Genomic DNA, 23,615 nt, shown 5'->3' on the forward strand with positions numbered 1-23,615 from the left:
GAGGACAGTTTGGGGGTCTTTGAGCCCAGGTTGATGCTCTTTTGTGCTCAATACAATTCATGATATAGACCTCACTATTCTATTACTTTAGAGCATTGTGAGAACCAACTGGTGATAAATTGACCCAGTCTGAAGAGTAGCACAAATTTTTTTGTCACCCCATATAATACAAGGGGGGCTTATTTTGATCTTTGCTACTGTGCTCCCTGTATACTGTGTATGAATAAGACACTGAGCTAATGTCTGCACTAATTTGCTTCATTAGCCCGGTGACGGCTTCAGCTCTGTGGTTGGGCTGATTGCTGAGATTCTGCATCGCGGTTCATATTGTAGGTTGCTATTTCTGTCTGGTACACATCTCCTTTTAATCCACCCTGTGGCTGCCGCAGCAAGACGCTTCTCCTCTGCTGCATTATTAAACACCTCTCCTTCATACAGCAGGTCAGAGGAGATCACCTTCTAACTGCCCCACATTCCTCTGTTCTGTTTTTTTTTTCTTATTGTAGATGAGTCGGAGAAGTAGAAATGTAGCTTGTAAAGAATGACCCGTGTGTCAGACTTCATTATTTCGTCAGCTTGTTTGTCAAAAAAGGAAAAGGGGAAAAAACCTTTTCCATTGATTTTTTTTCTTACTGAGAAGCCATCAAATTTTTAACCATTTCATCCCTACTTTTATCTATTAACTCCTTAATGACTGTGGTTACGCATTATTATGCCTATCAATAAGGGTCCTTACTCCTCAACCCTGGCTTTTTAAAGGATAAGTGAATAGTGTCCCACGGCAGGTGCCTTATGAGTGGGGGTTTGCTGTTTATTACAGCTTATCCCCTGCTGCATTAGCCACAATAGGTGCTTGCACCATTATGGGTCATTAACCGAATAGACGCTGCTGTCAATAGTGATAGCAGCATATAAATGGTTAACAAAGTGAGGTGAGCTCCCTCTTTAATTTCAGTATTGATGGGATTTAGATTTCTTTTCTTTGTTCACTTCCCTAAAGGGAATTTGTCAGCAGATTTGCGTCATGCAATGCATCGGGAAAAACCAAAGAGTGCCGATGACGCAGAAGTAAAGCGAAGCATGCGCACTACAGTACTTTGGTCTGCACTCGGCAGGGCAGCAAGAAGTACGACTGTTGAGGAGCGTGATGGAGGACACTGTGTAGATGACGTATGACACAACATCCAAATGAAGAAAGAAGGACGACAGTGATTGAAGGAAGAGAGGAGGTGCCGGATCAAGACCAGCCCATTGAACCGGACCCGCTCAATCTGTAAGTATAATAAAAGGTATTTTTGGGAATTTGCAGAGTGGATTGGGGACATACATACAGTAAAAGAGGCCCTAATGGTGGTGGCAGTACCTTAAATGGGGGAATCCTGGTGACAGGTTCCCTTTGAAGACAATGCTCTACCTAATTGCAGTAACCCCTAAACTCTGCACACTCATGAGCAGTGTCAGTGCCGGTCTCCATGCCACAATATTGCAATGCAACTGCAAAATTAAAAACTGACACTAAATAAATAGACCCAGATCTCTGGACCCATAGGGAAGATTTGAAAAAAGTGGAATACTAAAGGGAGCAGAAGGAATAAAACAAGAGCAAGAACTGGCCACTTTTCATCTCCTGACAGGTTTTCTTTAAAGGAGAAATTGGTGCTTCTTACTTTTTTAAAAGCTTGTGGCACACTGTCTACAATGTTGGGCTTAGGTGCCAGGTACCCAAGGCCGCCAGGTACCCAAGGCCGCCAATGACTACACATAAACTGTTTATTACCTAGTACCTGCTATACTACTTTTCTGCTACTTAAAAATATGAACGTCATGATGGGCTTAGATACGGTTTATGACTTGGGAGCAACCAAATTTGTCAAAAACTTCTTCCAAACCAATCGAATAATAGAAGGGCATCAACGTTTAGCTTTTTGAGGATGCAGAAGACTGGGAGCGCTGAGCAGTGTTGACAATCTGATTTGTTTTTCTGCATTTCTTTAAAAATTACAGAAAGCAAAGAATTTACACACATTTGGCAACCCTGCAACTAAAATTGGTTGGCTGGCTGGATGAATTGGAAAGGGTTTTGTGAAAGCAAAGAACTTTTTAATTAGCCAGAATGAAACTAACATGTCCGACATAATTACACATACACACATACTGTATATATATCGAAAGATTAGAAAATAGGGCATGGCGGAAACGGCACCATGCTTGGTCTAGATTTCCAACATCACCCTTTTAACCTTGAATGAGCACCAACGCCACAAGCTGCCCACAGATAAGGTAGGACGATAAATTATCTATTTCCTGTAATATTCGATTCCTTTGTAGCACTACCTATTAAAATGTAACACCATAATGCAATAATATGTCAGCGCTCAACTTCTATATACAGCTTCTCCTAATCCGTTCCATTAGTAGTTTTTTTTTTCCTCCTGTGTCCTCATGACAAAACCACAAAGCTCCCGCAATCTGTCACTGGAAGTAGCCAGGGATAATCCTTTCACAGCACCAAATGTTGAGAGAGGGGAAGAGAAAGAGGGAGACAAGTGTGTACAGATTCTGTAAAGACACGTTAGCCGGGATTTGGCAATTCCTTCCCTCTCCTACAGTCCTGCCCACGCAGCGGGGGCTTGTGACAACATGTGCCTTGGTACACTAATCGGATGATGATGTCAGCAGGTGACTCGCTAAGGAGCATTTGGACAACGTAAGGCTATCTGGACCGGGCTGCATTTTTATAACAGCCCATCGAACAGATGAAACAATAGTAGATATGATGAGATTGACAAAATAACTCACATGAGCCAAAGCGGACACCCACCTGAAGACCTGAAGACGGCACTGCTTCATGGTGTTGTATTGTTGTTTTCTTTTTTGTTTTTTTGTTCTTATCGGTACTGATTGGCCAATTGAGATGCCTAGATGGAGGTCAGGGCAGCGAGGTACCGGCTCATATAGAAGAGATCCAACTATGTTTGGATTTGAAGACTTCAAGGCAACGCTCATTGGGCAAAAAATATACAAAGTAAGGGCTCATTCAGAAGTCTGATTTTTCCGTACGATTGCTATCCGTGGTTTTCATGGATAGCACTCGTACCTGTGATAATTTACGAGGCCGAAAATTGAGGATACATGTCTGATGGATCAAAATCATCCTCCCTGGAGAAAAAACAATACAAAATAAGGGCTCATTCAGAAGTTTGATTTTTCTGTACAAGTGCTATCCGTGTACAAGTGCTACTTGTGATCCTCTATGGGGTGCAAAATTGAGGAGACTCGTCCATTGAGAAAAATCGGCAATGTAAGTCTGTGGATCCGTGAAAAAATGGAGATGTTATCCGAGTGCAGCCTGAAAGGAGAAGGATGAGCTTTTTTTTCACCACTTAGGACAAAAACTGATGACACTTGGACCAAACTCAAAATAATCTGTTTGTTTTTCTCATATCTGAGAAAATTGGATGTCTGTACTCACGGCTTGGCTGATTTGTGTTATTTTGCAAATTTTTCCCATTGGAGCATTGCCTTGGAAATAAGTCTCTCTACAAAGTAGAGTTTTAATTAGAGCTGGTACCCTACACCACATCACCCCCAAAAAATAAGAAAACTCACATATATTAAATGGGAAACAAAGTAGGTAAGGCATCTGGAGCTACAATTTACACCTGCTCCTTAATAATAAGGGAGTAGTTATATCAGTATTGAACTTTTACTTTAAAACCACTAGTTTTTTTAAATTCAGCGATGTCAATCACTAAGTTCTTACTGTTGTTGCCAAGTGTCATCCTAAATTCTCAGCTCCATTGAGCAATGAAGAAACTGCTAGCAGATCGTCAAGCAAAAATGCTAGTAAAATGCTCAAAAAGATGGCCGGGGCATCTTTGGAACCTTTCCTTTGACTTGCATTGTAAATTATTGAGCTTCTTCAGAACAGAAAACACCTGAAGAATGGTCAGGTCACTTATTTTAACTATTTGGCATCTTTGGAAACATGAAGTGGTTAAAAGACGCTTAAAAGCTTAAACATATGCCTAGTTGTTTTCATATAGAAATGCTTATGTTCATTTTTTCGCTGTGACTTAGACTGCCAAGTTTAAGCGATGATCTTCCCGGAGGGCAGTGATTATCAAATTATATTTTACTCATATTCAAACCCCCTTTAAGGAAGACATGCCTCTATATGCCATTTTTACTGCACCCCTTGGATGCTAGAACTGTGTCTGATGATGGAGCATTTCGGCATCACATATGAGAAACCTTCCTGAAGCCCTGCATCTACTGTCCCAAATAAAGTTGCCATCTATTTCAAGAATCCAAGAGGTCTTCCTCTTTCTTCAAAAATCTCTTGCATATTCTAGAAGAGTTGGCAAATATGTAAAGAATAATTGAGATGTAACATTCACCAAAAGAGTGTCGGGCTCACCTTGTGAAGTGGACCCACTAAGCGACCATGTCCGGGTGGGTTCACGGACTACAAGCATTGGTGCAGCTGGCTGGAAAGCACATGGGAAGCAAGGACATAGAACATTCAGGAATTTTGGGAGCTGCAGGATGGATGAAGTGTAAGTCAGCAGGGAATGAAGCAAGTTAAAGCACAGGAGGTGGAGCACACCAAAGATAGAAGTCTAGAGTCTCAATCACAAGACACAGGGTATGCCCTAATGGGCCTAAAGTTGGGTCATGGAAATGACGTCACTGAGCCAGGTTGGGCAACCTGCAAAACACGATGTAGAGCACAACAGAGAGCAGTGGACCGAGGTGAAGGAAGCGGAGCCTGAGATAATCAAGACATATATGTAAAAATGAGATGCACTTTCTAATGGTCCTAGAATCTGCATCATTCAGAGTTTTCCAGAGTATAGTTTATCCATATGTCAAATGTCATGTATGGACTTATTTAGAATGGACAACCACAAGTGCTGTAGGTATTGAAGTGGATATTCGGCTCTGCTGTCAAGTATATTAACTGACAGGGTCCTGGTAATAAAAAAAAGTATATTCTAAACTGTCACATTGCCTCCCCGTCCATCCTAGTATAAAAGGTTTTGGCCTTTGTCCCTACATTTCCCTTTCAAGTTGGATGCAATGATGACAAGACGATTGACCTTCATGGCGTATCATCCTATGTTCACAAATGTATAGCGTGTTAGCTCCATATGTTCCATGATCTGATATTTTAGTGTTAGCTGTTCTACCCCCTTTTCGCATCGCGGAAAAATACGCAGCATGCTCATTAATTTTGCGGAATCGCAGGGTTTCTGCCCACATAGGAATGCATTGTTCTGCTTACTTTCCGCATGTGGCTGTGCCCACCATGCGAAAAGTAAGCAGAACATTTGCGGATGGTACCCAGGGGGTGGAGGAGAGGAGACTCTCCTCCAGGCTGTGTGTACCATATCCCTGTAAAAAATAGAATAAAAAATAAAAAATCGGAATGCAACGTGTGCACATAGCCTTACAGGGATATGGTACCCACAACCTGGAGGGGAGTCTCCTCTTCTCCACCCCCTGGGATGCTGTTTTTTGCGGCAAAAACGCGCGTTAGAAAACACCACGAAAATGCGAAAAAAACGCGACGTGTGAACGCAGCCTAAGTGTTTCTTTTCTTCTGTCTGCTCCAACCTCCTGCCCATTCCTATACAACTGTTTCTCTGCTCTAATTTACTCCCCTCCTAGCTTTCCTAATATGTTTCTCTCTTGCTCTGCTAGTTATTTTCAATCTTCTCCTTTCCTCCCCCTGCTCTTGCAGGGACGACGAGTATTCTCTTCTTCAGCTCCTTGATTTCCCACTAGCTGGTGTATAGGCATGTCCAGTGTTGATTACCAGCTCCGCTATACTTGCCTAGCCTGTGTTTGCAATCCAGTGAACAGTGGAAGGCATTGCTAACGTGGTGCTATGCACAAATAATTGCCAAGCAGAGCAGCCCAGACTCGATCGGCCCACAAGGAATCTGCCCAGTGAGGCAGATAGTCAGTCAGGGCCTGCCTTATACTGTTTTTTTCCATGTTCCAGGTAACATACACCATATTACTAATGGTGTTGAATAGGATTCTTTGCCTTGTATCTATTGTAAATTAAGAACCGTGCTCATAATCTTCCTCCCATTTCTTAATCTGCTAATCCAGTTTCAAAGAAAACATATAAGAATAAGTGCAAGGCACAATAAGACAAAAATAAAAAGTAGTTTATTAAATGACTAAAAAGGTAAACATAACATGTGAGACCCCAAATTGTTAAGACTGATGAATGACAACTTAATGATGGACAAGATAACGCTAGGTGCAAAAGTGCGCAGGATGCATTTCTTCTCCTGACTGGTGAGGCCACTCTATGCCACTGTGCATCGTCACTATATATTTGTGTGAAAAAGTGTTTACCCCTTCCTGATTTCCTATTCTTTTCCATGTTTGTCACACTTAAGTGTCAAATCACCAAACAAATTTAAATTAAAAAAAAAAACAAAACGAAAAATGCAGTTTTTAATGAAAGTCTTTATTAAGGGAAGAAGAAATTGAAACCTACAGGACTCTGTGTGAGAAGGTGATGCCCCCCCAAAAAAAACAAATTATCTGTGGTTTATAACATCTTTTGGAAGTTGCGCTCAAATTCCCTAGCCAGACCCAGGCCTAATTACTATGACACCTGATTTCAAACAAGAAATCACTTAAATAGGACTTGCCTGACAAAGTGACCAAAAGCTCCCCAAAAGCTAGACATCATGCCGCGATCCAAATAAATTTTGGATCAAATGAGAAACAAAGATCTATCAGTCTGGAAAAGGTTATAAAGCCCTCTCTCAAGCTTTGGGACTCCAGCGAACCACAGTGAGATCCATTATCTACAAATGGCGAAAACATGAAATAGTACTCCAAGAGTGTAGCAACGACCCATCAAAGAGATCATCAAAGATCCCACTACAACACCCAAAGAACTGTAGGGATGAAACTGAATGGGAGGAGACACAGATTAGATATTCGAAAAAACTTTTTGAGTTAGTGATCAATGAGTGGAACAGGCTGCCACAAGAGGTGGTGAGTTATCCTTCAATAGAAGTTTTCAAACAGAGGCTGGACAGACATGTCTGGGATGATTTAGCGAATCCTGCTTTGAGCAGGAGGTTGGACCAGATGGCCCAGGAGGTCCCTTCCAACTCTACGATTCTATGATTCTACAAGACAGCAGATCAGCAGTGATGATTCTTTTTACCATCTGCTCGCATATTTTTCATCTTTACCTTTGTCACTTTGAATTTATTCTTGTTTTCCATTCTGTTTGTGGCTCACCAATATGTTGTCAGAGACACCGCACCACACTTGCTCATAGAGCCAGTGCACGTGTCCTGAGTACAGAAGCAGTGCTAAAAGATACCTGGGGAGCAGGGCAGCAGAGGTGACGAGGCGTGCTTCAGGCTAATAGTGTCAGGGTCCAGTCAGCGCTGGAAAGTAAAGATGCATAGGACCTGCGGACACTGAAACTGAATAGTCTGCACGGGACCTATGGTCATGTGACTGCAAGGGGGCGGGGCTTAGCGTCCTGTATTCAGATAGGACAGGACACCATACAACAACTCAGAGTCAGGCAAAACAGAGGTCACAGCAGTACGGGCAAACGAGGCACAGGAGCAACAAACAGACGGGTAGTCAGACAGAGCCAAAGGTCATACACAAGAGGGTGACGTGGTACCAAGGGGACGAGCAGAGAGGAGTCGGGTCACAAGCAGAGAGTCATACACGAGAGGTAGCGCAGTACAAGAGGGTCAGGCAGAACTCGTAACAGGGACAGAACCAGATCACAACCGAACAAGCAAGCAAGATTTCAGGCACAAGGCACACGTATACAAGAGGTCACTTAACTCAGCCGAGGGCAGGAGTATAACTGACACCGGACCCAGGTCCAGTGAGCACTAAATAGCCTCCTGCTGCCAGAGAGAGGCAGCACAATTAACCCATAGTCTAACCAGGACGGGTCAAAGCGAAATCCCGTCCTGGATCATGACAGTACCCTCCTCTCAATGGGGGGCCACCGGACACCCAGGTCTCTCAGGGTACTTGGCGTGAAAGGCTCGGATCAGCCGATCCGCATGAACTGATCGAGCAGGAACCCACGAGCGTTCCTCAGGACCATAGCCCTTCCAATGTATCAGATAATGAAGGGCGCGACGGACCAACCTGGAGTCGACAATTCGTTCCACCTCGTACTCAGCCTGCCCATCTACCAGAACCGGTGTCGGGGAAGATGATGATCCCTCCCCACTGGACCTCACAGGTTTCAAAAGGGCCTTATGGAAAACATTAGGGATCCTTAGAGATGGCGGAAGACTCAACCGAAAAGCCACCGGGTTAACTGCTTCGGTAATTACATAGGGACCTATAAACTTGGGTCCAAGCTTCGCAGAGGGGACCTTGAGCCTTATATTTTTGGTGGATAACCATACCTTATCTCCGACCTGAAACACTGGACCCACGGATCGTTTTTTGTCCGCAAAAAATTTAAATTTGTCCTGGGCCTTCGTAATGTTATTCTGGACCTCCCGCCATACCTCTCCCAACCGCTGGATCGTCTCGTCCGCCCCAGGACACCCAGAATTCAAGCGGGAAAATTCTCCAAAATGAGGATGAAACCCATAGTTGCAAAAAAAAGGAGATGTACCCGTAGACTGGTTAGTGCGGTTGTTAAATTCAAACTCAGCCAATGGTAACACAGAACACCAATCATCCTGTCGGGCTGAGGTCAAACAACGCAGAATTTGCTCCAGAGACTGATTGGTCCGCTCAGTCTGCCCATTAGTCTCTGGATGGTAGGTGGATGAAAAGGACAGACCAATACCCAACCTCCTACAAAAAGCTCTCCAAAATCTGGACACAAATTGCACTCCCCTATCAGACACCACATTCAAGGGTACCCCATGCAACCGCACCACATGCTCCACAAACAATCTGGACAATGTTTCCGCATTAGGTAGAGCCGCCAAAGGTACAAAATGTGCCTGTTTACTAAACCTGTCCACTACGACCCAGACCACGGCCCCTTGGAAGGGGGAAGGTTGGTGATGAAATCCATGGACAGATGAGTCCATGGTCTCTCAGGAATTGGCAGTGGTACCAATTCCCCGGCCGGCCGGTTATGGGGAGTTTTCGCACGGGCACAAACCTCACACGCAGACACATACTCCCCAACATCAGAGGCTAAAGAAGACCACCAGAATATTCTAGCAATGGCCTTCCGGGTCGCTGAGATCCCTGGATGTCCACCCAGAACTGAGTCATGGAACTCCTGGAGGACCTTGAGACGAAACTGAGCTGGCACAAAAAGTTTATCCAATGGCTTAGCTGGAGGTGCAAGAGCCTGGGCTTCTCGAATCTCCCGTTCCAACACATTAGAAACCTCTGCCACCACCACCCCAGGCTGATGAATAGAGGATGGAGGTTCCGGGGGGGACACCGGATCAAGACTGCGTGACAATGCATCCGCTGATATTCTTGGATCCTGGTCGAAAAGTGATCGAGAAGTTGAATCGGGAAAAAAAAAGTGACCATCTAGCCTGTCTGGGAGTCAACCTTTTAGCTGACTCAATGTAAGCTAGGTTTTTGTGGTCCGTGATTACCGTTATAGGATGAACAGCCCCCTCCAAAAAATGCCTCCATTCTGCAAAAGCCAATTTTACGGCCAGAAGTTCCCGATTCCCCACATCATAGTTTCTCTCCGCAGGGGAGAACTTCTTTGAGAAAAAGGCGCAAGGTCTTAAATTGGTCAAAGTGGCGGGTCCCTGGGACATTACCGCCCCCACCCCCACCTCTGAGGCGTCTACCTCAACAATAAATGGTTCAGAGGGGTCCGGTTGGATAAGAACCGGGGCCGACATGAAACATTTTTTCAAAAACTGAAATGCTGCTACCGCTGCGGTTGACCAATTCTTGATATCGGCCCCCTTTTGAGTCATGTCTGTGAGGGGTTTAACCACCTGTGAGAACCCCCTTATAAATTTCCGATAATAATTAGCGAACCCTAGGAAACGTTGCAGACCCTTCAAATCACACGGTTGAACCCACTCGAGAATGGCCTGCACCTTATTAGGATCCATGCGATACCCTTCAGCAGACACGATGAACCCCAGAAAGGACAGTTCCTGAACAAAAAATAAACATTTTTCAAGTTTAGCAAACAGACAGTTCTCCCTGAGCCTTTGGAGAACTGTCCGAACATGACCAATGTGAGTCTGTTTATCAGGCGAGTAGATTAAAATGTCATCCAAATACACCACCATAAAACGTCCAATCAAATTGGAGAACACATGATTTATGAAATTTTGGAAGACCGCTGGAGCGTTGGTCAGGCCGAAGGGCATGACCAAATTTTCAAACAACCCTTCAGTAGTGAGAAAAGCGGTCTTCCATTCATCTCCGTCCCGGACTCGGATAAGGTTATACGCTCCCCGTAGATCTAATTTCGAAAACCACTTAGCTCCGGACAACTGATTGTATAAATCAGGAATAAGTGGAAGGGGATAAGTATTCCTCACAGTTATTTTATTTAACTCACGAAAATCGAGGCATGGGCGCAAACCACCGTCTTTTTTTTTTACAAAAAAGAACCCTGCCGCCACAGGAGAAACAGAAGGACGAATATGTCCCTTACGGAGGCTCTCGGAAATATATTCCTTCATCGCAGCCCGTTCCGGACCCGAGAGGTTATACAGGCGGGCTTTGGGCAATTTAGCACCTGGAACCAGGTCAATGGCACAATCAAATGGGCGGTGTGGTGGTAAAACCTCAGCCTCTTTTTCGGAGAAAACGTCAGTATAATCTATCAGGCACTCCGGAATGCCTTCTAGACCCACGGACGACACAGACACAGAAACAAGACATTTCTCAGAGCAATAGGGACCCCATTTAACAATGTCCCGAGATTCCCAACTAATCACAGGATTATGCAGCTGTAACCAGGGGAACCCCAACGCCAGTCCCGCAGGCAGGTTGTTCATTACAAAACATGAAATACGTTCCTGGTGTAAGGAACTCACTTTAAGGAGAAACTCTTCAGTACAAAACACAATGTCATTCTTAACCAGTGGTGTTTTGTCAATAGCAACAAGGTGAATCGGAGTTTCCAACCTAACTGTCCCTAACTTACACCTGGCCACCAAGTCAGAGTCAATAAAGTTCAATGATGAACCGCAATCCACGAAGGCAGAAGTGGATGTGGAGACACCCCCACAACAAAGTTCCACTTGAAATGACATTTTAGAAAATGCAGAAAAGGGTACCTGAGAGCCTGGGTGACCTCCACGATAATCACCCGGGCTCAGTTGTTTGCTGGTTAGTGGCCGGGAGGGGCAATCCTTTTTCCAATGTCCAGACTCGCCACTGTGAACACAGCATTTTCTCACGTGCAGTTGTCTCCTTTCTTCCTCCTTAAGGTTGATGGTTCCCATCGCTGTGATTTTCAATGAAGAACTGGCTCCCCTTCCTTGGGAGAATAATGATGTCTCGGTTTGTATCACTCCCCTTGCCCGTAACCTGCGATCCATTCGGACGGCCTGTGTCATAACTTCCTCCAGGGCATCAGGTGGGGGGTGGAGAGCCAAGGCGTCTTTCAGATGCTCAGACAGGCCTCTACGGAACAACCCCCGGAGAGCGGCGTCGTTCCAGCAGACCTCAGCAGCCCAGCGTCTGAACTCTGAGCAAAACCACTCGGCTGAGTGTTTCCCCTGACAAACATTCATCAGCCTGTCCTCAGCCATACGCACCCGATCAGGCTCATCATAAATATGCCCCAGGGCCTCAAAAAATGCATCCACAGTCATACGCTCAGGGGCCGTGGTAGGAAGGGAGAAAGCCCAAGCTTGGGGGGCTCCCCGTAACAGAGACATAATGACCCCCACTCTCTGACTTTCATCCCCAGAAGAGTGTGGTCTTAAGGAAAAAAAAAGCTTACAGCCCTCCTTGAAAACTCTGAAGTAATTTTTATCTCCAGAAAAGGTATCTGGTAACTTCACTGGAGACTCAGGGGAAATTAATGTAACATCCCGAGCCCCCAATGAAAGAACCCCCTGCACAGTGTTGGCGATCAGCTGCTGAGACTGAGCCAGGACTCTTTGTTCTCCAAAGAGTTTCTGAGACATCTGCGTCAGATGCTTAACCTGCTCAGAAAGAGTGTGCACAGGATCCATCACACACACAGGTGAATGGGAGCAGAGAAAAAAAAATGGTATGGGTCAGTTATAATGTCAGAGACACCGCACTGCACTTGCTCATAGAGCCAGTGCACGTATCCTGAGTACAGAAGCAGTGCTAAAAGATACCTGTAGAGACGGGCAGCAGAGGTGACCATGCGTGCTTCAGGCTAATAGTGTCAGGGTCCAGTCAGCGCTGGAAAGTAAAGAGGCATAGGACCTGCGGACACTGAAACTGAATACTCTGCACGGGACCTATGGTCATGTGACTGCAAGGGGGCGGGGCTTAGCGTCCTGTATTCAGATAGGACAGGACACCATACAACAACTCAGAGTCAGGCAAAACAGAGGTCACAGCAGTACGGGCAAACGAGGCACAGGAGGGACAAACAGACGGGTAGTCAGACAAAGCCAAAGATCATACACAAGAGGGCGACGTGGTACCAAGGGGACGAGCAGAGAGGAGTCGGGTCACAAGCAGAGAGTTATACACGAGAGGTAGCGCAGTACAAGAGGGTCAGGCAGAACTCGTAACAGGGACAGAACCAGATCACAACCGAACAAGCAAGCAAGATATCAGGCACAAGGCACACGTATACAAGAGGTCACTTAACTCAGCCGAGGGCAGGAGTATAACTGACACCGGACCCAGGTCCAGTGAGCACTAAATAGCCTCCTGCTGCCAGAGAGAGGCAGCACAATTAACCCATAGTCTAACCAGGACGGGTCAAAGCGAAATCCCGTCCTGGATCATGACATATGTAGATACTTGGAAAAAATTAATGAGTATGAAAGATACTGTATCTTTACACTCAATGGAGGTTCTTAGACTTGTCCTTGCTTTACTTGTTCAGACATTTGAACACTTATGGTATGTTTGGTATCAGCCATCCTCATCGCCCTTGAGAAGTTTCTTTACAGAAGTGTTTTCTTTCGGAGACTTGGGTAGGTTTTCATGCTGGTATGTTGTTCTTACTGTGAAATGTTATATCAGGTTTACATCAGATGTAATATACGACCTGTGTTACCACACTTTTTAGTTAATTGTCCATTAAATAAAGATTGTCAACTATCCCAAGTCTTCTACATCTAGACATAATGGCTCTCTATGTGGTTTGATGTGATACCAGAGTATTGTAAATTTCTTATGCCCAGGAGATTATTCTAAGGGGGACTCCATATCTACAGTGGGAATGGAAAGTATTCAGATACTTTTAAATTTTTCACTCTTTGTTTCATTACAGCCATTTGGTAAATTCAAAAAAGTTCATTTTTTTTATCATTAATGTACTGTACACTCTGCATCCCATCTTGACTGAAAAAAAACAAAAATGTAGAAATATTTGCAAATTTATTAAAAGAAAAGCTGAAATATCACATGGTCATAAGTATTCAGACCCTTTGCTCAGTATTGAGTAGAAACACCCTTTTGAGCTAGTACAGCCATGAGTCTTCTTGGGAAAGATGTAACAAGTTTTTCACACCTGGATTTGGGAATCCTCTGCATTCTTCCTTGCAGATCCTCTCCAGTTCCGTCAGGTTGGATGGTGAATGTTGGTGGACAGCTATTTTCAGGTCTCCCCACAGATGCTCAAATGGGTTTAGGTCAGTGCTCTGGCTGGGCCAGTCAAGAATGGTCACAGAGTTGTTCTGAAGCCACTACTTTGTTATTTTAGCTGTGTGCTTAGGGTCATTGTTGGGTTGGAAGGTGAACCTTTGGCCAGGTCTGAGGTCCAGAGCACTCTGGAAGAGGTTTTCATCCAGGATATCTCTGTACTTGGCTGCATTCATGTTTCCTTCAAGTGCAACCATTCATCCTGTCCCTGCAGCTGAAAAACACCCCCATAGCATGATTCTGCCACCACCATGTTTCACTGTTGGGATTGTATTGGGCAGGTGATGGGCAGTGCCTGGTTTTCTCCACCCAATACCTCTTAGACTAATCACCAAAAAGTTCTATCTTCATCTCAGCAGTCCAAAAAGAATCTTATTTCTCATAGTCTGGGAGTCCTTCATGTGTTTTTTAGCAAACTCTATGCGGCTTGCATCGGGCCACGCTGCCATAAAGGCCCGACTGGTGGAGGGCTGCAGTGATAGTTGACTTTGTGGAACTTTCTCTCATCTCCCTACTGTATCTATGGAGCTCAGGCACAGTGATATTGGAGTTCTTCTTTACCTCTCTCACCAAGGCTCTTCTCCCACGATTGATCACTTTGGCTGGACAGCCAGGACTAGGAAGACTCAAGTCCTATCAGTTTAATTAAACACAGCTGGACTCCATTGAAGGAGTAGAACCATGTCAAGGAGGATCACAAGGAAATGGACAGCATGTGACTTAAATAAGAGTTTCTGAGCAAAGGGTCTGAATACTTATGACCATGTGATATTTCAGTTTTTCTTTTTTAATAAATTTGCAAAAATTTCTACATTTCTGTTTTTTACAGTCAAGATGGGGTGCAGAGTGTACATTAATGAGAAAAAATGAACTTTTTTGAATTTACCAAATGGCTGTAGTGAAACAAACAGTGAAAAATGTAACCCCTTAGTGATGCAACCAAATTTTAAAAATCTGACCAGTGTCACTTTATGTGGTAACTCTGAAATGCTTTGACAAATCCCAATGATTTTGAGAATGTTTTTTAGTGACATATTATATTTTATTATAATGGTAAATTTAGGTTGATATGTTTTGTGTTTATTTATGAATAATATCAGAAATTTGACAAAAATGTCTAAAAAATTTGCAATTTTCACACTTTGAATGATTAGCACTTTAATCCAAATAGTCATACCATAGCAAAACATTAGTAAATAATATTTCCCACATGTCTGCTTTACATCAGCACCATTTGTAAAATGTTATTTTATTTTGTTAGCATTTTAGGAGGTTTAAAAATGTAGCAGTAAGTTTTCATTTTTTCATGGAAATTTAGGGCCCTGTCCAGGTTTGAAGTGACTTTAGGGGTCCTATATATTGGAAAACCCCCTAAAGTGATACTATTTTAAAAGCAGCACCCCCTGACATACTGAAAACTGCTGTCAGGTAGTTTATTAACCATTCAAGTGCTTTTCAGGAATTAATACAAAGTGGCATGATAGGAATGAAAAAGTTGATTTTTACCACCTAAATGTCGCTGACTTTTGAACAGGTCATTGTAGCCAGCAGACTCTTAAGGGCCTGTCACACTAAGAGATATCGCTAGCAATATCGCTATAACTTCTGACTTTATAGCGATATTGCTAGTGATATCGCTGTGTCTGAACTTACCTACAACCCGCTCCCCCGCTGGTTATCCCTGATCGCGCGAGAACGTCCAGGACTGTTTCTCGTCGTCTGCTTCCTGCGGCGCTTCCTGCTGTGATGACGAGCGACGCGTGGAGCCGGGCGGGAGGACGCAGGATCGCCTGGTGTAACAGGTAAGTAGCGACCCCCGTCCCCAGCGATGTTGCTGGTGAGATCTGCCTGTGTGGCAGCTCACTAGCGACCACTTAGCGATGTACCAGCGATCCTGACCGCGTCATATCACTGGTCGGGATCGCTGGTACATCGCTAAGTGTGACAGTACCCTAAGGCCGCTATTTGCTTGTGAATTGCCTTGGCAAACATCAGGACCACACAATCATGATCTCAGGGTGGTGATGGGGATAAAGAGGAAGAAGCCACACTCTTTTAAACATTTATATGTTAAACATTTATATGATAAAGTCACTACTGACAGCAGCATCTAATGTTAAACAGGTATGGACGGTGACAACACTGATCGTGGCTAACGCAGCAAGTTGTCAGCTATAATAGATAGTCGACAGCTGCTGGATTGTCACGTGAATAGGGATGCTATCTATTCTATTATTTCTAAACACTGTTTTTCAGTGATTCCTTTGCATCCCCGTTCATACTGCACCCACACACACAAATGATACACCATTCGAAAGGTAAACTTGCCCCCTTCAGCAAGAAAATAGCCAAACAAACCACACATGCACAATTTGATCACAAAATACAGTTTAAACATTAACCCCTTCAATCCCGGAGCTTTTTTGGGATTTTTCGTTTTTGTTTTTCGCTCCCCTTCTTTTCAGAGCCATAACTTTTTTATTTTTCCGTCAATATGGCCATATGAGGGCTTATTTTTTGCGGGACAAGTTCTACTTTTAAACGACAACATTGGTTTTACCATGTGGTGTACTCGAAAATGGGAAAAAAATTCCAAGTGCGGTGAAATTGCAAAAAAAGTGCAATCACACACTTGCTTTTTGCTTGGATTTTTTGCTAGGTTCACTAGATGCTAAATCTAACCTGCCATTATGATTCTCCTGGTCATTACGAGTTCATAGACACCAAACATTTCTAGGTTCTCTTTTATCTAAGTGGTGAAAAAAAATTCCAAATTTTGCTAAAAAAAATTGTGCAATTTTACGAGACCTGTAGCGTCTCCATTTTTCGTGATCTGGGGTCATAGAATCATAGAATCGTAGAGTTGGAAGGGACCTCTTGGGCCATCTGGTCCAGCCCCCTGCTCAAAGCAGGATTCGCTAAATCATCCCAGACAGATATCTGTCCAGCCTCTGTTTGAAGACTTCTATTGAAGGAGAACTCACCACCTCTTGTGGCAGCCTTTTCCACTCATTGATCACTCTAACTGTCAAAAAGTTTTTTCTAATATCTAATCTGTGTCTCCTCCCATTCAGTTTCATCCCATTGCTTCTAGTCTTTCCTTGTGCAAATGAGAATAAAGATGATCCTTCTGCAATGTGACAGCCCTTGAGATATTTGTAGACAGCTATTAAGTCTCCTCTCAGTCTTCTCTTTTGCAGGCTAAACATTCCCAAATCCTGCAACCTTTCGTCATAAGACAGGGTTTGCAGACCGGTCACCATTCTGGTCGCTCTTTTCTGATCTTGCTCCAGTTTGTTGATGTCGTTTTTAAAATGTAGTGCCCAAAACTGGACACAGTGTTCCAGATGAGGTCTGACCAAAGAGGAGTAGAGGGCAATAATGACTTCACGTGATCTAGACTGAATGCTTCTGTTAATACATCCTAGAATTGCATTTGCCTTTTTTGCTGCTGCATCACACTGTTGACTCACATTCAGTCTGTGATCTATTAGTATACCCAAGTCTTTTTCACATGTGCTGTTGTTTAGCCCTACTCCTACCATTCTGTATATGCTTTTTTCATTTTTATTGCCCAGATGTAGTACTTTGCATTTTTACCTGTTAAAAACCATTCTGTTAGTTGCTGCCCACTGCTCCAGTTTATTTATATCTTTTTGAATCTTCTCTCTCTCTTCTCTAGTATTAGCTATCCCTCCTAGCTTTGTGTCATCAGCAAATTTAATCAGTTTACCCTCAATTCCTTCATCTTAATCATTGATAAAGATGTTGAACAATACAGGGCCCAGGACAGAGCACTGTGGTACCCCACTAGAGACATTCTTCCAATTGGATGTGCAGCCATTTAAAACCACTCTTTGGGTCCGATCATTAAGTCAGTTATCAATCCACCTAACAGTTGCCTTGTCCATTCCATACTAGTTTTTTTTTCAATAAGGATTGTGTGAGATACTTTGTCAAATGCTTTGCTGAAGTCAAGATATACTATATCTACAGCATTTCCCTGATCCACCCAATCAGTGATTATGTCATAGAAGGAAATTAAGTTAGTCTGACATGACTTATTAGTTACAAACCCATGCTGACTCTGTTTAATCACTTCATTCTTATCCAGGTACTGACATACATGTTGTTTAATAATTTGTTCAAAGATCTTTCCTGGTATAGAAGTCAGACTCACCGGCCTATAGTTGCCTGGGTCCACCTTCTTCCCCTTTTTGAAGATAGGAACAACATTTGCTCTTCTCCAGTCTTCTGGGACTTCTCCTGTTCTCCACGAATTTTCAAAGATTATGGAGAGCAGTTCTCCATAATCAGGCGGATCAGGCGAGGGCTTATTTTTTGCGTGACGGGCTGACGTTTTTAATGATACCACTTTTGTGCAGATACTCTCTTTTGATTGCCCGTTATTGCATTTTAACGTAAAAACGTAATTCTGGCGTTTTGAATTTTTTTCTCACTACGCCGTTTAGCGATCGGGTTGATGCTTTTTTTTATTGATGGATCAGGCGATTCTGAACGCGGCGATACCTAATATGTGCATGTGGGTTTTTTCTATTGTTTTATTTTGATTGGGGCGGAAGGGGGTGATTTGAACTTTTAGGTTTTTTTTTATTTTTTAACATTTTTTTTAACTTTTGGCATGCTTCAATAGCCTGCATAGGAGGCTTGAAGCATGCACAACTCGATTGGCTCTGCTACATATGGGTGATGAGCAGATCGCCCATATGTAGCAAATTTACTCCTGTGCTTTTAGTGCCGTCCACTGGGTGGTGCTGAAAGCCATCTGCCTGGAACAACCATAGAGGTGTCTATGAGACCTCTGGTAGTACAGGCAACATGACGCCGACTCCCGATCACGTGACGGGGGTCGGTGATGAGGTAATTTCCGGCGGCCAGAAGCTCTAGTTAAATGCCTGCTGTCAGCTTTGACAGCGGGATTTAACTAGTTAATAGGCGCGGGCAGACGTCGATTCCGCTCGTGCCTATTGCGGGCACCTGTCAGGTGTTCATAACAGCTGACATGTCGCGGCTTTGAGGTGGGCTCACCGCCTTGCAGCAGTGTATATACTGTATACACTCACTGGCCACTTTATTAGGTACACCATGCTAGTAAGGGGTTGGACCCCCTTTTGCCTTCAGAACTGCCTCAATTCTTCGTGGCAGAGATTCAACAAGGTGCTGGAAGCATTCCTCAGAGATTTTGGACCATATTGACATGATGGCATCACACAGTTGGCGCAGATTTGTCGGCTGCACATCCCTGATGCGAATCTCCCGTTCCACCACATCCCAAAGATGCTCTATTGGATTGAGATCTGGTGACTGAGGAGGCCATTTGAGTACAGTAAACTCATTGTCATGTTCAAGAAACCAATCTGAGATGATTCGAGCTTTATGACATGGCGCATTATCCTGCTGAAAGTAGCCATCAGATGTTGGGTACATTGTGGTCATAAAGGGATGGACATGGTCAGCAACAATACTCAGGTAGGCTGTGGCGTTGCAACGATGCTCAATTGGTACCAAGGGGCCCAAAGAGTGCCCAGAAAAAATTCCCCACACCATGACACCACCACCACCAGCCTGAACCGTTGATACAAGGCAGGATGGATCCATGCTTTCATGTTGTTTACGCCAAATTCTGACCCTACCATCCGAATGTCGCAGCAGAAATCGAGACTCATCAGACCAGGCGACGTTTTTCCAATCTTCTACTGTCCAATTTCGATGAGCTTGTGCAAATTGTAGCCTCAGTTTCCTGTTCTTAGCTGAGAGGAGTGGTACCCAGTGTGGTCTTCTGCTGCTGTAGCCCATCTGCCTCAAAGTTCGACGCACTGTGCGTTCAGAGATGCTCTTCTGCCTACCTTGGTTGTAACGGGTGGCAATTTGAGTCACTGTTGCCTTTCTATCAGCTCGAACCAGTCTGCCCATTCTCCTCTGACCTCTGGCATCAACATGGCATTTCCGGCCACAGAACTGCCGCTCACTGGATTTTTTTTCTTTTTCGGACCATTCTCTGTAAACCCTAGAGATGGTTGTGCGTGAAAATCCCAGTAGATCAGCAGTTTCTGAAATTCTCAGACCAGCCCTTCTGGCACCAACAATCATGCCACGTTCAAAGGCACTCAAATCACCTTTCTTCCCCATACTGATGCTCGGTTTGAACTGCAGGAGATTGTCTTGACCATGTCTACATGCCTAAATGCACTGAGTTGCCGCCATGTGATTGGCTGATTAGAAATTAAGTCTTAACACACAGTTGGACAGGTGTACCTAATAAAGTGGCCAGTGAGTGTATATACGCTGCTCGAAAAAATAAAGGGAACACTCAAATAACACATCCTAGATCTGAATGAATGAAATATTCTCATTGAATACTTTGTTCTGTACAAAGTTGACTGTGCTGACTACAAAATCACACAAAAATCATCAATGGAAATCAAATTTATTAACCAATGGAGGCCTGGATTTGGATTCCCATACAAAATTAAAGTGGAATGTAATGTTCTTAAAACAAGTCAAAATGATGCTCAGTATTGTGTGTGGCCTCCATTTTCCTCTTAGTATTGTGTGTGGCCTCCACATGCCTGTATGACCTCCCTACAATGCCTGAGTCTCCAGAGGGATCTCCTCCCAGACTCAGCCTACTCCTTGACAGTCTGTGGTGCAACGTGACGTTGGTGGATGGAGCGAGACATGCCATCCCACAACTGACCCACTGTCAAACTTGTCATGCTGAAGGATGTTGCAGGCAGCAGATCGCTCTCCACGGCATCTCCAGACTCTGTCACATGTGCTCAGTGTGAACCTGCTTTCATCTGTGAAGAGCACATGGCGCCAGTGGCGAATTTGTCAATCCTGGTGTTCTGTGGCAAATGACAAGCGTCCTGCACGGTGTTGGGCTGTGAGCACAACCCCCATCTGTGGACGTCGGCACTCAGACAATCCTCATGGAGTCAGTCTCTAACCGTTTATGCAGACACATGCACATTTGTGGCCTGCTGGAGGTCATTTTGCAGGGCTCTGGCAGTGATCCTTCTGTTCCTCCTTGCAGAAAGGTAGCGGTCCTGCTGCTGGGGTGTTGCCCTCCTATGGCCCCCTCCACGTCTCCATGTGTACTGGCCTGTCTCCTCGAAGCGCCTCCAGCCTCTGGACACTACGCTGACAGACACAGCAAATCTTCTTGCCACAACTCGCATTGATGTGCCATGCTGCATGAGCTGCACTACCTGAGCCACTTGTGTGGGTTGTAGAGTCCATCTCATGCTACCACGAGTGTGAAAGCACAACCAACATTCAAAAGTGACCAAAACATCAGCCAGAAAGCATTGGTACTGAGATGTGGTCTGTGGTCCCCACCTGCAGAACCACTCCTTTATTGAGGGTGTCTTGATAATTGCCAATAATTTCCATCTGCTGTCTATTCCATTTGCACAACAGCATGTGAAATTGATTGTCAATCAGTGCTGCTTCCTAAGTGGACAGTTTGATTTCACAGAAGTTTGATTTACTTGGAGTTATATTCTGTTGTTTAAGTGTTCCTTTTATTTTTTTGAGCAGTGTGTGTGTGTGTGTATATATCTATATCTATATCTATATATATATATATATATACACTCACTGGCCACTTTATTAGGTACACCATGCTAGTAACGGGTTGGACCCCCTTTTGCCTTCAGAACTGCCTCAATTCTTCGTGGCAGAGATTCAACAAGGTGCTGGAAGCATTCCTCAGAGATTTTGGACCATATTGACATGATGGCATCACACAGTTGGCGCAGATTTGTCGGCTGCACATCCCTGATGCGAATCTCCCGTTCCACCACATCCCAAAGATGCTCTATTGGATTGAGATCTGGTGACTGAGGAGGCCATTTGAGTACAGTGAACTCATTGTCATGTTCAAGAAACCAATCTGAGATGATTCGAGCTTTATGACATGGCGCATTATCCTGCTGAAAGTAGCCATCAGATGTTGGGTACATTGTGGTCATAAAGGGATGGACATGGTCAGCAACAATACTCAGGTAGGCTGTGGCGTTGCAACGATGCTCAATTGGTACCAAGGGGCCCAAAGAGTGCCAAGAAAAAATTCCCCACACCATGACACCACCACCACCAGCCTGAACCGTTGATACAAGGCAGGATGGATCCATGCTTTCATGTTGTTTACGCCAAATTCTGACCCTACCATCCGAATGTCGCAGCAGAAATCGAGACTCATCAGACCAGGCAACGTTTTTCCAATCTTCTACTGTCCAATTTCGATGAGCTTGTGCAAATTGTAGCCTCAGTTTCCTGTTCTTAGCTGAGAGGAGTGGTACCCAGTGTGGTCTTCTGCTGCTGTAGCCCATCTGCCTCAAAGTTCGACGCACTGTGCGTTCAGAGATGCTCTTCTGCCTACCTTGGTTGTAACGGGTGGCAATTTGAGTCACTGTTGCCTTTCTATCAGCTCGAACCAGTATGCCCATTCTCCTCTGACCTCTGGCATCAACAAGGCATTTCCGGCCACAGAACTGCCGCTCACTGGATTTTTTTTCTTTTTCGGACCATTCTCTGTAAACCCTAGAGATGGTTGTGCGTGAAAATCCCAGTAGATCAGCAGTTTCTGAAATACTCAGACCAGCCCTTCTGGCACCAACAATCATGCCACGTTCAAAGGCACTCAAATCACCTTTCTTCCCCATACTGATGCTCGGTTTGAACTGCAGGAGATTGTCTTGACCATGTCTACATGCCTAAATGCACTGAGTTGCCGCCATGTGATTGGCTGATTAGAAATTAAGTCTTAACACACAGTTGGACAGGTGTACCTAATAAAGTGGCCAGTGAGTGTATATATATATATTACACAGCTCTGGCAAAAATTAAGAGACCACTACATCAAAACCCTGTCATGGGCAGCCCATTCTCCAGACCTGAACCCCATTGAAAACCTCTGGAATGTAATCAAGAGGGAAATGGATAGTGACAAGCCATCAAACAAAGAAGTGCTGCTTACATTTTTGTACCAGGAGTGGAATAAGGTCACCCAAAAGCAGTGTGAAAGACTGGGGGAAAGCATGCCAAGATGCATGAAAGCTGTGATTAAAAATCATGGTTATTCCACAAATATTGATTTCTGAACTCTTCCTGAGTTAAAACATTAGTATTGTTGTTTCTAAATTATTATGAAATGTATTCTTTGCATTATTTGAGGTCTGAAAGCACTGTTTTGTTTTTTAAATTTTGACCATTTCTCCTTTTCAGCGAAAAAACCCTAAATTTATTGCCTGGAAATTCGGAGACATGTTGTCAGAAATTTTAAGGCTGAAAGAATAATTTACATTTTACTCAAAAATCTAATATTTAAAGCTCAAGTGTGTGTATGTTAATGGTTTGCTTTTATATCCCTTTTAGTTGCCTTTAAGACTTCTAATGCCTTCTGCCCTATTATTGCTAGAGTTATTATGTAGACTACTAGTCTCTGTGTTCAAGGAAACTATACTTGTTATCATATTTGTTCTCAAAAGTCAGTTACAACATGTTCTGGACACATTGTAAACATGATATAACCCTGAAAGTGATGATGGGGGCTACATGAGCTCCATAGAGTTGCATTTGTTGTAAATGGTATAAAATATTGCCTTGAATTTCATTACGTCAGATAAAGTGATTTGACCACGGCTTGTGTGTTGAGTCTCTTTGTCTCCAAGTGCTTGCAACAGAAGGGCGAAAAACCTCACAATCCGGACTCACTGGTGATCTGGCATAGCTGACGCTTGGTCAGATCAAAAAGCAGCTACAACAGTTTTTGACGCCCAATGGGGGCCGTGGAAACCAGCCTA

The sequence above is a fragment of the Dendrobates tinctorius genome, unplaced genomic scaffold (genome assembly GCF_039654945.1).
Source record: "Dendrobates tinctorius isolate UK_male_01 unplaced genomic scaffold, ASM3965494v1 ptg000028l, whole genome shotgun sequence".
In the NCBI taxonomy this organism is placed as follows: Eukaryota; Metazoa; Chordata; class Amphibia; order Anura; family Dendrobatidae; genus Dendrobates; species Dendrobates tinctorius.